The following is a 14719-nucleotide window of genomic DNA, read 5'->3' as shown; positions in this document are numbered from 1 at the left end:
CAAAAAAAAGGGAGCTGTCATGTTATGCAAACATGCAGATAATGATATACAGACAGGCAGCTAATGCACACAGAGAACAGGACATGACCAATGAGCAGGCAGGACACTCAGGGGTGATATCTGACTATAAAAGGCACAAGGCACTCACAAGGCCTCTTTCCACTGATGAACATCTACAGAGTGAGTCAGGGTGTATGTACAGTATCACACCTCCAGCACGTGTCTAAGAGCTAGTCTGGTTCAGTCAGACAGAGTAACCACACTTAGGTTAGCAGAGAGTCGAACTCATAGAGAACTGTGCTAACTGTGCTACTGGTTCAATAAATCAGATTGAACTAACTTCAAGGTCTGAAGTATCTTTTGGTTAAAGCTGCATCCAGTTGCAGCCTGTGTTACCCCAGAGTACATAACACATCAATGGCTTCCACCCGGGACCCTCAAACCCCCAAGCCTCCCCCACCCTTACATTTGCTGTCATCTCTCAGGGTGCCATCCAACAAACCCCGCCCTGCATGCGCACTTCCAACCACAGCAGGGGCCCCTGGGCACCGGACCCCAGACAGGACCAGGCACAGGTTCCCTTCCCGATCCACACACCCACCCTTTGGTCATGGGGATATCCCCAGAGTTGAAGCCCCCCCTTGGCTGTTTGACTGTTGGCTGCTGCTCTGTAGTGTTGAATCCCGCAGTGATCAGGCAAAGTGTCCATGCCTCACAGTCTGATTCGGATGCTAGACAGTAACATCCGCCTGGGACATGACATGTAAATCCATGGGTATCCACTTGGGAGCTGTGGAATGCTCACATTGCTAACATTGCCAATTCCCTATTAGTGATGGCCTTCACCTGTGTAGCCAGAGGCTGCCACAGGCAGTGGGGGCTAAAGTGACCGTCACCACATTACCACAGATAGGGCTCTGCTCTGGAGGTGTTCAGTGGGACGGACATGCTGAAGCTGAAATTGCCCCTGATATAGGTATATGCGATCTGTGGGAGGGGTGGCATGTCGGACCTGTGGGCACTGAGCCCCCTAGCCCAGGGGCGACCCCCCCACCTGTGGTGGCTGACATTTCCAGCTGGTCTTGCCCTCTCCTGGGGCTCTCCCACCCCCTCCTGAGCACTGGGGCAGCAGCTGCGGTGCCCCCGGACTGATTGCCCGATTTCTAAGATGGCTCCTCACCTCCTCCGATTCACACAGCTGCCATTTGGCCAGCTTCAGGTTTTAAAAAGGTGTGCTAAAGGGTGCCCGTGTGACCACTAGCTGGGAATTTGATAGATGAGGGCTGTAATTTAATCTGCTTGAGCCATTTGACTTTATCTAATAAAACAGAAGTCCCTGCTCCTGTGTCAAATTTTAAACTCTGTGGGATGTCCAACCATTCTCAGTTTCATACTCCAATACTTGCTTTTAGTTTCCCTTACCTCCCCCTGGAATGTTAGTTCCTTTGCTTGTGATTCTTCCATTCCTGCATTTGTTGTAATATGCCTTTCAGGGTTAGCAACATGACACATTTCCCTTAGACTTGTATGGCTCAAACCAAAGATGTGCAGGGTTGGTAGATTGGCCACGCTGTATTGCCCTTCAATTGGAAAAATAAAAACTTTTATGGCTTACCTTTCTCATTCGTAGACACTTGATTCAAGAAACCCCTCTGTACATTGTTTCAAAATAATGATTTTGGTTAGTTGGTCATAGGCATTCCTATGTGCTGCTTTAAAATGCCCTCTCTCTTTTTACAGGTTGTTAGCCCTTTTGAGCCACAAGCAGTTTTGGAACAACTTATTTTTCCACAGTTAATGCACTCTGCCCACCCCATACTGGACAGTCTTCTCTTTTGTGCAGTTTGTTCTCCCCACACCAAAGACAATTTAAGATGGAAGTTGGTACATTTTTCCTAATTTTGGCTCTGACACACTTTCTCTTTTATGTCCTACAAACTGAATGGTCTCATTCTATCTTCTCCATAGGGCCTCTCCTTCTCTGAAAACAAACACCCAATTCTGCTCCCTGATTTCCAGTTGCCTTGCAATCTGCATTGCTTTTACGAATGTTAAACCCCTGTCTTTGTAAGGGATCTGATAAATCTTCAACTATGATTCTGTTGTACACCAGCTCATCCTTTTAGATTCTGTAATTATAGCTCCCTGCCGGCCTATAGAGGCTGTCGATGAACAAATCCATGCATTTGCCTGGTCTTTGTTTCATTGGTCTTTGCTTTCAAAGAGATCAAAGAACAATACAGCACAACAACAGGCCCTTTTATGAAATTTACCTCTCTCTATTATTAAATTCTGACAGATGCTGGAATAAGAGTTGAAGGATTGCAGGACTGCTTCATCAGAAGTCTCATTAGCTGCCTGTCTTGCTATCATGTGATCAGTGATCGGTCCTACTGTATAAAGTAGTGTAGTGACCTAATTATTTTGATCTTTTTTGTGTAATCCTGAAGCAGTTCCATACCGTTTAAAACTTTTTTATCCAATTGTCCTGGTTCCATGCCTGTTGCAAGCCTTCTGCTCTCTGAGATGGTTCTAGGAATGGGCCCAGGAAGAGTGCTCTTTGGGAGGGTTGGTGCAGACTCGATGGGCTGAACGGCCTCCTTCTGCACTGCAGGGGATTCTATGAGTGGTTGTGTGGATTCCATGAATCGACTGAGCCCTGAATTTGTGCTGCTTCTGTGTTACTGTTTGTTGCTTCAGGCCTGTGCTCCTTGCTATTCAATCTCTGGATCTGTGTCTCAGCTTGTATCTGCTGCCCCTGTAATTCTCCAACACCTTTGGCAGTCTTTTCTTGCTAGCCTACATCTTTCTTTTAAGGTCTGCTGTATATTTTACTTGCTGCCAGCATGGAATGTGGTTACAGTCTGTATAGGCGGAAAACCAATAGTCTTTGTTTGCAGCAAGTACTTACACATTTGGACTTCCACACAAGGATGGAGCTTCCCGTCCTTCCAGATCTCTCATACTCCTCAATCATGTGATCTCACATAATTTTCATATCAGTATCATGCATCCTTCTGATATTAACTCTCTATAGGCAATTGGCCACATTAGTGCACAGCAAGGAGCCATAATCTATTGTGCTTACTGATTTAAAACCCTGGAAAAAGGATAGTCAAGTTGAGGTTCTCATGCACAGGCAGAATACCATTTCTTGGAGCAGAGTTGATTGAATACCCTGACGAACGGGCATTTGGGAATTTGCTTGGACTGGCAGGTTGCTGGCCTTCTGATCTCCTGCCTGCTCCATTTGCCCAGGCACCCACAAGCCCAGCCATGGCTGCCATCTGCCTTAGAAAAAATCACCCTTCAGAGCTAGTTCCCAACTCTAGGCAACAGCAGGTGCCAGTAACTGGGCGCCAAATGCATCGCTGGCCCAAATCAGGCTATAGGATATAAAAATCACATTGTTTCTTAGTCCTTTATTCTTTTATGGTTTTGTCATCTGGTGGCTCGAACTGAAAGTGAAAATATTCAAATTTGATATAAATTCTGGAGCAATATCATAATTTGCAAAGCTCCTGTAGGTATCACTCTGCTTCAGATTAGATATACTGACACATGAATGTATTACTGTCAAGTCACCTATAGATTTAGTTGTCGGCTGCATTTGGTTGCAAGGTGGCATCTTTCAGTTCAATGAATCCAGCTAGTTTTTGCCATCAAGCGTTCCGGTAAAGAATAAAAGGTTTCAGGCAAAACGTAGCCAATGTAAATCTTCATGCAAATGGTTGGCACTTAGTGTTTTGCAGAGAAAATTATATTTCCTGCTCTGGTCCAGTGCAAAAGGCTTTAATGAAGCCAAGTCCCGGGCAATCACTTCCCTCGTGCAATGAACATATTTAACATGCCAAATTACATGCTAATGATGCATAAGCTCATTTGAACTTTCATTAGGTTAAAATGCTGTGAAAAGTCCTCGCGAAAATGGCTACCATTCCTGCTACAGGAACAGATCAAAAACCTGACAAAGGGTACAAAGCCTGATATTTGGAGAAAAAAACTTGCCCTCAAGGAAGATTAAAGTTGACTTAATACAATGAGGTTTTTCACAAGTTTGCTCCCCTCCTATGTGAATACAACTGGAATTGGTAAGTGTGGCTCAGTAGAGGCGAGAGGCTCAGTATAGGTGATGCGCCATGAAGGAGACCTGGGATTAATCAACCTACTGTAATTTGACACTGCTACCTCTCATAATAGTACAACATCTACTTCTCTTGCTGTTGTACCCTCTGGGATACAGTAGTGGTCACCATGAAAGAGCTGAATATCATATTACTCATGTTTTACGTTAATGCTGGTTGCTAATTGTTGGCAAACAGATGTGACCTAATCTATGAATATACAAAAGGAATATGTGCAAAAAATGTTCCATACATGGCACAAGTTAATCAGTTATGCTTTCTCTAATGCAATTAGTGACACAGCTAAGATCGGAGTTATATTAAAATATGAAAAAGGGAAATTTAATCAAAGCCAATGGAGACAACAATAGACACCAAACAAATACTGGTAACCTCATCATCAGAGCTAATTAGATACCATTGATGCTTTCATTGTCTATTACCTTAGGCAACACTGAAGAACAAGAATATCTAGAGCACAAATACCAGGATAAACAGATTTTACTGGAATAAACCTGTTATAAATCACACTTGTACTCTTGCACCAAGGCAACCATTCCACTTACAGTCACAACAAAAATTGAAATGATTTTCATCCCCTGGGAACCAGCATGTTGTTGCTTAATAAACAATGGATGCCTCCCACATTGGTTTTGGGATAGCTTTTATCTAAAACAATTTACAATGCTCAAATCAGTACATACAGCTTTTTCTGAATTTGTCTATTCATCCAGGTGACGGGTTGCACTGGGAATGAAATACTTTTGGCACTTAGTTTCAGGAATGAACATTTCCTGGCGCGTTACAGCGCGTGTCCAATGGAAGGTGTGTGCCGCCTTTCTTTGCCTTGGTTGCTTCAGAAAGGTATGGATCGACAGTCATAAGGAACTAATACTGGCATCACTCATCATATGAAAAGCACAATTTGAAGTTGGTGACAACTTGCACCTAATTAGGATGTTACTAGTAATGTGTTTATATGCCTCGTACACGTGTGTGAATTTGACCATATTGTGCACACATTATATACATTTGCCTGTGTTGGAAACTCACCGCAAAGTGTACTTGGTGAGACCGCCAAGGAATTTAAAAAAAAGATTAACACTGCCAAGTGCAGGCGAATTGGCAAGTATTTTATAGCATTACAACAGGGTGCTTATAACACACCTCTGTACCCCTGCTGCTGCAGATCTGGCTGTGGTGAAGCCTGACATTCCAACATTCCAGCCTGCCACATAAGTAATGCATTTCATCCATTTGCAACAAGTCCAACACTGATGAAAATGTAGAACGCAGTTCCCTGCTGGGAGTCCAGCTCACCAAAGCCACCTTTAGGCACGCACAACTCCCTCAGAGATCAACATTCGAGTCCACTGATCAACTGGATCAACTGTGAGTCGGGGGATAAAAGGCCGTAAAGGGAGGGTCCAGAAACAGGGTTACAAAAACAAGGAAACCGTCTTGTTTAAACAGTTTAACATTAGAAGGCCAGCAGAATGTAGCCTGGAGAATAAATGAAAGAGCACTGGAACCTTCAATTCTCTGTATTATTAAACTTTCACCTTCTGATAGAGGTCAAGAGAATGCTTTCATGACTGTTTCCTCCTTGGAATGTCTTTTTGTGTCACACCAAATGGCAGTGAATATTTTCAATGCACAGGAAACAATAGGCATCAGTGACCAAGGCATCATTTAATTTGAAGTCTTTTATTGTGTAGCATTCACACATAGAACTGCACAAGTTAGGAAAACATTTTATCTCTCCAAGTAAATCGTTAAATATCATCTTTATTAAGTTCTACAAATATATTTCCCTCCTATTCCTAAGGCTCATGCTAGAAGTTTTGTATATTAGAGAGGTTGCTTACTTAATCCACCAACGTTTGAGCTGATATTATGACCAGAGGAAACTACCCAACATAAAATTTGGGAGGGGGGGGGGGGGGGGATGGAACACAATGACAAGGTTTAAAATCCCATCATGATAGATGGTGGAATTCAAATTGAATGAATTATAATTCTGGAATGAAAAGCTAGTCTCAGCAATGATGACCGTGAAACTTTCAATTGTGAAAAATAATTCATCTACCTCACAAGTGTCCTTTAAGGAAGGAAATCTGCCATCCTTATCCAGTCTGGCCTATATATGACTCCAGGTTTTCAGTGATTGGTGCTTAACTGTTCTCGAGGGTGATTAGGAATGGGCAACAAATGTTAGCCCAACCAAGCAATACCCATTTCCTACAAAATAATTAAAAAGACACAAGCCCCCGCCCCCCACCCCTATGCCAGATTTGACACATAAAATGGTGGAGTTTTGTTTGACGTGTATTAAAACTTGAGAACAAGCAGTTTCTCATTGAAATCAGTTTGTATTTTCTTTTTCCTTTCATCCCCCTGCTGCCCATCTGCAACTCTCATCTTACTTGCAATTCATCTGTTATATTCCTCCTTCATGCCCGCTTAAGCTGTAGCAGTTGGGGAAGAATCTGTGTTCACTGGTCCTGTTTAAGCTGCTCATTCAGGCTCAGTGGTCGAATTCTTCCGTGTGCAATTATTGGTTCACATTGTTCCGGAAAATGCATTTAGGCGAATATAAGTCAACACAAATTGGTTGAACTGATCAGCTGTTAAGAAGCAATATTCCACTTTATTATTTGCATTTTTATGTCCCTGTCATAACTGGGGGACAATTCAATGGAAGTCAGAAAAGTTGAACAACATTGAAACTTGTTGACATATTCTTGCACATCATGGTATCAGACGTAAGTTGTCACTGCTGAGATTTTATGTGGCTTATTGAACTATGCTCCACAATGATGCCAGAACAGAATCATGCATGTCACTTTATCACCAATTGTGTGCATCAGGTTGGTTTCTTATTGGCTTGAAAAGCACTGGGAAAATATTTGGGATGATGGAGATGTAACAGGTTAAATTTTCCAATAGTCGTAGGTGGGACAGTTAATGAATTGCTGAATAAATGACACATTTTAATATCCTTACCCCCTATATTTTTGAAAAGTTCATTGAAACAACTACACCAACAAGGCACTTCTTTCCTTTTCTGCCTTTTCCTTGTTTTAGGTCATCATACACGTTGGCCAAATGGGAAAAACCATGCATCCACCATACTGCGTACTAAGAGTTATTATTGGATGATGTGTAAGCGTAGGGCTCGGGAAATGCATGGCTTCTGATTTTTCGCTACCCTGACATCATGTCTGAAATCAGGAACATGTTGGCCGGGGAATAGTTTGGAGATCGCAGCCAAACCATCCCCAGCCCTTCCACCTGTGTAATTGGCAAGCAACTGAATGGCAGGAAGCAAAAGGGGAGATAGATTGTGGATATCAATTTCTCAGACAGTACACTCCAGGTTTGGACATGATGCAAAGTGACAGCAGAGGGAAAGTCTACATTTTCAATACACTCAGCCTGGTTTTATGAGCATTAGGTCAAATCAACACATTCCTACAAAGAAAAATTTGCTCTGTTCAATTATTTTTTTATTCATCTTTCCTTACGGATTGGCATCTGATTTCTCCCCAGGCCTCTGTCTGTGTGTATTCCCTGATGAACTCCGAGGTGACCCATTACCAATTTTCTTCTCTCCTTGCATGCAGGAAAACTGTCAGGCTCTGATCAGTACCATCTGCTGACAGAACAGTTGAGATTAGGGACCCGCCACATGGGGAATCTTGAGTGCTACCTGTCCATTCTAGCATTCTGTGACACAGCATGTGGAGACCCAACTGCCCATAGTGCAATTCTCAAACAAGCTGGACTCCTACAAAGATTTGCAGCTGGATTTTTAAAAACTGAAGCAGACAGAAAGAAGCTGGGAAGCACTTGGGTCCTCATCTTCCTTCAGGGGGGAAAAAAAAAATCCTTTTCTGAGACGTAAATTAAAATAAATATCTGTTTTTTCTTTGATGCTTGTGAGAAAAAAAAGCTATTTGTGAAGGGTGAGCTGTCTGTCAATTGGAGTGGCACACTGATGTGATTGACATTAGAGGCAGGCAGCTCCATTCCTAACCAGTCCTTCAGTGAAGTTTGAGCAAATATTCTATTATCATTCTTTGCTTAATGGGACTTTAGTCACCATGCAGACTTATAAGTTCAAAGGGTATCCTTGAAATTTTCATAGAACATACTTTGAAGGACATAAACATGATTCACAAGAAAGTAATTTGTGCTGTTCATCAGTTCAGACAGCTAACCATGTGCATATTGCTACGTATGATGATTAGTAAATGCAAGCCAAACAGAGGATGAGGCACAAAAGGGAGATTCAGCCACTGCCGGAATAGGGTCTTCATATGAAATCTTACAATTGTGAAAAAAAAATGTTGAAAATGAATGAGTTTGATCACACTAAAGATTTTGTAAATCATGGTCCAGTTGCGATTTGGAAAATGCGCACCAACAAAAATATATCATAGATTAAAAATGAATGGTGAGTCACTTCTAGATTCCAATGGTATGGCAGACATAGGTGACAACGTAACCATTACATCTTATATCTAATTATTTGCAATGAGCCACTACCTAACATTATGTGACAGCCTCTGATTCAAGCTGCAGACACACTAACCTATGCCCTGCAATGAATGTCACTGTCCTGGTGGACCAAGATAACTGCAAGTGAAGGCAACACAATTTTAAAGATCAGAAATCAGAAAACAATCGCCAAAGTGGATTAAAACGGAGATCGGAGAGCAGTCACTGCCTTTATCCTGCTGGTCATAAAGCTGTGCATTGCAAGGTAGAACGAGTGAATGGAATCATGAAGGTGCATGAGAGAATTACTACACACATTAGGAGTGAAGGGCCGAAAAATAAAAAGAGAAATACGCTTGAACATTTACCAGTTCTTCTTTGCTAACATTGTGCAGGTCTACTGTCCACCCACACCATCAATTTGAACATTACAGGGTGACTAAAACAGATGTTTAAGGGTGGAGATAGCAGCACCCTACAAACTCGTAAAAAAAAAACTTTTCCAATTAAGGGGCAATTTAGCGTGGCCAATCCACCTACTCTGCACATCTTTGGGTTGTGGGAGTGATACCCATGCAGACACGGGGGGGGGAATTTGCAAACTCCACACAGACAGAGACCCGGGCCGGGATTGAGCCCGGGTCCTTGGCGCCCTGAGGTAGCACTGCTAACCACTGCACTACCATGCCACCCATCATCCTACAAACTGAAGGTGATCTTTGCCATCAGAGATAGTCTCCAGTTCCCCCAATAACTGAAGATGAAAAATATATTGACCAAGGGTGCTCTTCAGTAACAAATAATTGAAAACAGGCAAAACAGAGCAGCAACTGTTTGATGTGTACTGTGAAGATAAGGACCCGGAAGATGACTACATGACTTTTCCCCATCCCTCATGTCCCTCAAGAAGTGACACTGTGGCCCCCTTCAAACCACAGACTACAATACCATTGAGCACAAGTCTGAATAGAATTCCAGCCATCAGCTTTACAACCCCCCCCCCCTCCCCCCCCCCCCCGGGCCACTGCACACAAACTCGGCTTTCCTTGACCACCCTCGAAGAACAAATTCCAAACCCCGCCTGCTTATAACTGGAGTTTGTTCTCCACCCTACCCTTATGCAGAACAATTGTGCCTGATCTTGTGAGCAGCAATATTCCACACACCTAATAAGAAGGAAATTCACCCTGACGTATGCTGATCAGTAAGTCACGCCTCCCTCCAGCATGTTACCCAGAAACACCACCATATCACCTCCCCACCCTGAAACACTTGCCTGAAAATCTGTAACGTCCTTGCAGACATGAAGAAAGCACTGTCTTGCATTGGACCTCAGCTCAGTGCAGCTCCACTCTTCTCACTGAAGTAAAATCGGGCTGGGCCCAACAGCTAACCTTCTGAACTGCCATTTCTCTCAACTCTGTGTTACCTGCCTTTGGTTCATATGGCTACCTCCCTTACCCCCATCCCGTTCTCCTCTCCTGCCTCTTCTCTTCTCTTGCCTTTCTCTGTAACCCTTTTGTTATACTGTCAATTCACTGTGAGACCGTGAGAACGAGTGAACATTAGGCTTTAATATCCATGAACTCGCCTGCCAGAGTCGGCTGTACAAATGAGTGCCACCCACAGGTGGCCGGACTATGTATGGCCCCGGTGAGGGCGATGCCAGAGGCGGAGCCCACCGGGGTTCCAGTACAGCACCTGGAAGTAGCCCGTATCATCACTTCCAGGTCATGGGTCACATCAACATACAGATAGTACAGACAGCTCATGAATTAGGTGAAATACATTCACCACATTCACCCCCTGTTAAAAAATCAAGTCCAGCGGGGGTGACGTGGGGTATTAGAGATTCAGTCTGTCTGGAGGCCGGATGGTTCTTTTAGACCTCCTCAGCTCTGGCAATGCGGAGGGCATGGTCATTGCCGATGGTGACTCCAGGGGCGTCGTGTCTGGAGCTTGAGCCTCAGTCCGGCGTGTCGGAGACGGTTGGGGGATGGGGGTAGGCAAGGGGGTGGCGGGTGGCGGCAGTGCTGGCACGGGCGAAGACAAGAGACCCAGGGGGGCGTAAGGGGCGCAGGAGGTGGCTGTAGGCAGTGGGGAGGGGGGCGCGTTGGCAGGGGAACCAGCTGGCGCCAGATCTCATAGGGAGACCGTATCGTGCCGTCCGTCCTCGTGCGCGATGTAGGCGTACTGGGGGTTGGCATGCAGCAGCTGAACCCTCTCGACCAGGGGGTCGGTCTTATGGCTCCTCATGTGCCTCCCGGAGAAGGACAGGTCCCGGAGTTGTCAGCCAAGATGGAAGCGAGACCCTGGAGATGGACTTTCTAGGGAAGAGAAACAAGTGGTCGTGAGGGGTCTCGTTTGTGGCTGTGCAGAGGAGTGATCGAAAAGAGTGGAGGGCTTCGGGTGGACCTCCAGCCAGCGGGGGGCGGGAGCCTTCTAGACAGGAGGGCCAGAAGGACGGCCTTCCATACCGTCATGTTCTCCCTCTCCATCTGCCCGTTTCCCTGTGGGTTATAGCTCGTAGTCCTGCTCGAGGCGATGCCTTTGCTGAACAGGTACTAACGCAGCTCATCGCTCATGAACGATGTGCCCCGGTCGCTGTGGACGTAAGCAGGGAAACCGAACAGTGTGAAGATGCTGTGCAGTGCCTTTATCACAGTGGCTGAGGTCATGTCGGGGCAGGGGACTGCGAAGGGGAAGCGGGAGTACTCGTCGACGACGGTTAGAAAGTATATATTACAGTTGGTGGAGGGGAGGGGCCCTTTGAAGTCCATACTTAGGTGCTCAAAGGGCCGGGAAGCCTTTACCAGGCAGGCCTTGTCTGGCCGGTAGAAGTGCGGTTTGTACTCCGTGCAGACCTGGCAGTCCCTGTTCATGGCATTGACCTCCTCGGTGGAGAAGGGCAGATTGCGGGCCTTAATAAAGTGGGTAAGCTGGGTGACCCCGGGGTGGCAGAGGTCATCATGGATAGCCCGAAGTCGGTCATCTTGCGCGCTGGCGCATGTGCCGCGGGACAGGGCATCTGGGGGCTCGTAGAGCTTCCCAGGACGATACTTGATATCGTAATTGTAGGTGGAGAGTTCGATCCTCCACCTCAGGATTTTGTCATTTTTTATTTTGCCCCGTTGTGCGTTGCCAAACATGAAGGCGACCGATTCAGTGATGAGGGTGAACCTCCTACCGGCTTGGTAGTGCCTCCAGTGCCGCACGGCTTCCACTATGGCTTGTGCTTCCTTCTCGACCGAGGAGTGTCGGATTTCGGAAGCGTGGAGGGTTCTAGAGAAGAAGGCTACGGGCCTGCCCGCCTGGTTGAGTATGGCGGCCATCGCTCTCTACCTGAAAGGGGACGGACTCGTCCACCGAGTGCATAGCGGCCTTGGTGATGTCGGCCTTGATGCGGCTGAAGGCCGAGCGGGCCTCAGCCGTCAGGGGAAATGTGGTGGTTTGTATAAGTGGGCGGGCTTTGTCCGCATAGTTGGTGACCCACTGGGCGTAGTAGGAGAACAGCCCCAGGCATCGTTTGAGGGCCTTCAGGCTGTGGGGAGGGGGGAGTTCCGAGAGGGGGCGCATACAATCGGGGTTAGGCCCTAAGACTCCGTTCTCCAGAACAGCCCCAGGCATCGTTTGAGGGCCTTGAGGCTGTGGGAAGTGGGGAGTTCTGTGAGGGGGCGCATACGGTCAGGGTTGGGCCCTAGGACTCCCTTCTCCATGACGTTCTCCAGTCGGGTAGTGCGGAAAACGCACTTCTCTTTGTTGCACATGAGGTTGAGGGATTGGGCGGCCTGGAGGAGCCTCTGAAGGTTGGCGTCATGGTCCGGCTGATCGTGGCCGCAGATGGTGACATTGTCCAAGTACGGGTATGTAGCCCGCAAACCGTACTGGTCCACCATACGGTCCATCGTTCTCTGAAAGACCGAGACTCCGTTAGTGATGCTGAAGGGGACTCTGAGGAAGTGGAGAAGTCTGCCGGCTGCTTCAAAGGCAGTGTAGTGGCGCTCTTCCGGGCGGATTCAGAACGACCGTTGAGAACACCCGGTACTGTGCGATCTGATTGACCATCTCTGCTATGCAGGGGAGGGGGTACGCATCCAGTTGTGTGAACCGGTTAATAGTCTGGCTGTAGTCTACAACCATCCGGTTCTTTTCCCCGGTCGGGACGACCACCACTTGCGCTCTCCAGGGGCTGTGGTTGGCCTCGCTGATTCCTTCACTCAAGAGTCACTGGACCTCCAACTTGATAAAAGCCATATCTTGGGAATGTACCGCCTGCTCCTGGTGGCGATGGGCTTACAGTTGGGAGTGAGGTTCGCAAAGAGCGAAGGGGGGGGAGACCTTGAGGGTCGCGAGGCTGCACACCGTGAGGTGGGGTAAGGGTCCGCCAAACTGTAGGGTCAGGCTTTGGTGACTGCATTGGAAGTCTAATCCAAGCAGTAGGGGGCGCGCAGAAGTGAGGGAGGGCGTATTCGGCACCCTGCATCGCGAGGTTAGCGATAAAGTACCCCCGGATCTGGACCGAATGGGATCCGGAAGCAAGGGAGATGGTTTGGGATGGGGGGTATATGGGAAAGGAGCAGCGCCTTACCGTGTCAGGGTGAACAAAGCTCTCTGTGCTCCCGGAGTCGAAAAGGCAGGGGGCCTCGTGCCCGTTGACCCGGACGACCATCATTGAGTTTTTCAAGTGTTTCAGCTGCGACTGGTTGAGGATTACTGCGCCTAGCTGCCAGTAGCCAGCGTGGTCGGCGGTGTCGTGGTCACAAAATGGCGGCTCCCATGAGTCGCACATGTTGGGCTGGGTCGAAGATGGCGACCAAGATGGCCACCCCCATCGGTCGCACGTGTCGGTCGGTGTTGGAGCCGGCGGGCAGGATGGCGGCTCCCACGAGTCGCACGAGGCTGACGGCGCGTCTGAAGGGGGCGTTCCGGGCAGGCACGCAGCCACGTTGCGGGGTCTGCGGGCCTGTGAGTCCACGGGTCGGGCCTGGTGAGTGTTCGATTTCTGGGCTTTAGGTCGGCCCAGACAGACTCTGGCGAAGTGTCCCTTTTTCCCACAGTCGCTGCATGACGCTGTGCGGGCTGGGCAACGCTGCCGGGGGTGTTGACCCTGACCGCAGAAGTAGCACTGTGGTTCCCTGGGCTGGACTGGCAGCCACGCGGCACAGGCCCGTGACATAGTCGGGTCCGACGGGGGTCGCGACGATGGCGTCCACGAGGGGTTCGCCAGGTCCACGGGGAACGCACTGAGGTTCTAGTAGGCCACCTCTAACAAGGTAGCTAGCTTTACCGTGTCCCGCAGGTCAGTTGTCCCATTTTCCAGCAAGCGCTGCCTGATGTAGTTCGATCAGACTCCAGCCACGTAGGTGTCCCGGATCTGGCGGTTCATGTGTTCCTCCGCCGTCACATCCCAGTAGCTGCAGTGCCTCGAAAGTAGGGTCAGTTTTTCCAGGTACTCATCTAGCAATTCCCCAGCGTGTTGACGGCGAGTCGTGAGGAGATGTTGGGCGTACACCTAGTTTACAGGCTTCACGAAATGCACCTTGAGGGTTGCGACCGCCACCTCGTGCGTGGCCGCTTTCTCGATCATCACGGAGATTCGATGGCTCACCTGAGAGTGGAGGAGTCGCAGCTTGACGGTTTCAGTGGGAGGCGTTGTGGAGGAGTCGAGGTAGGCCTTGAAGCAGCAAAGCCAATGTTCAAAGATCTCCTTGGCTTCCGACGCGTGCATGTCGAGTTCGAGCTTATTGGGCTTTAGAGCAGCTTCCATGATGCTGTCGATGGATATTAAATTGTTATCCCGTCAATTCACTGTGAGACTGTGAGAACGAGCGAACATTAGGCTTTAATATCCACGAACTCGTCTGCCAGAGTCGGCTGTACAAATGAGTGCCACACACAGGTGGCCGGACTATATTTAGCCCCGGTGAGGGCGGAGCCAGAGGCGGAGCCCACCGGGATTCCAGTACAGTACCTGGAAGTAGCCCGTATCATCACTTCCAGGTCATGGGTCACATCATTATACAGACAGTACAGACAACTCATGCATTAGGTGAAATACATTCACCACACCTTTCAACCCCAATCGCCTTTCT

The sequence above is a fragment of the Scyliorhinus torazame genome, chromosome 10 (assembly GCF_047496885.1).
Source record: "Scyliorhinus torazame isolate Kashiwa2021f chromosome 10, sScyTor2.1, whole genome shotgun sequence".
In the NCBI taxonomy this organism is placed as follows: domain Eukaryota; kingdom Metazoa; phylum Chordata; class Chondrichthyes; order Carcharhiniformes; family Scyliorhinidae; genus Scyliorhinus; species Scyliorhinus torazame.
The sequence above is the reverse complement of the archived record's forward strand: the minus strand, read 5'-3'. Positions refer to the sequence as shown.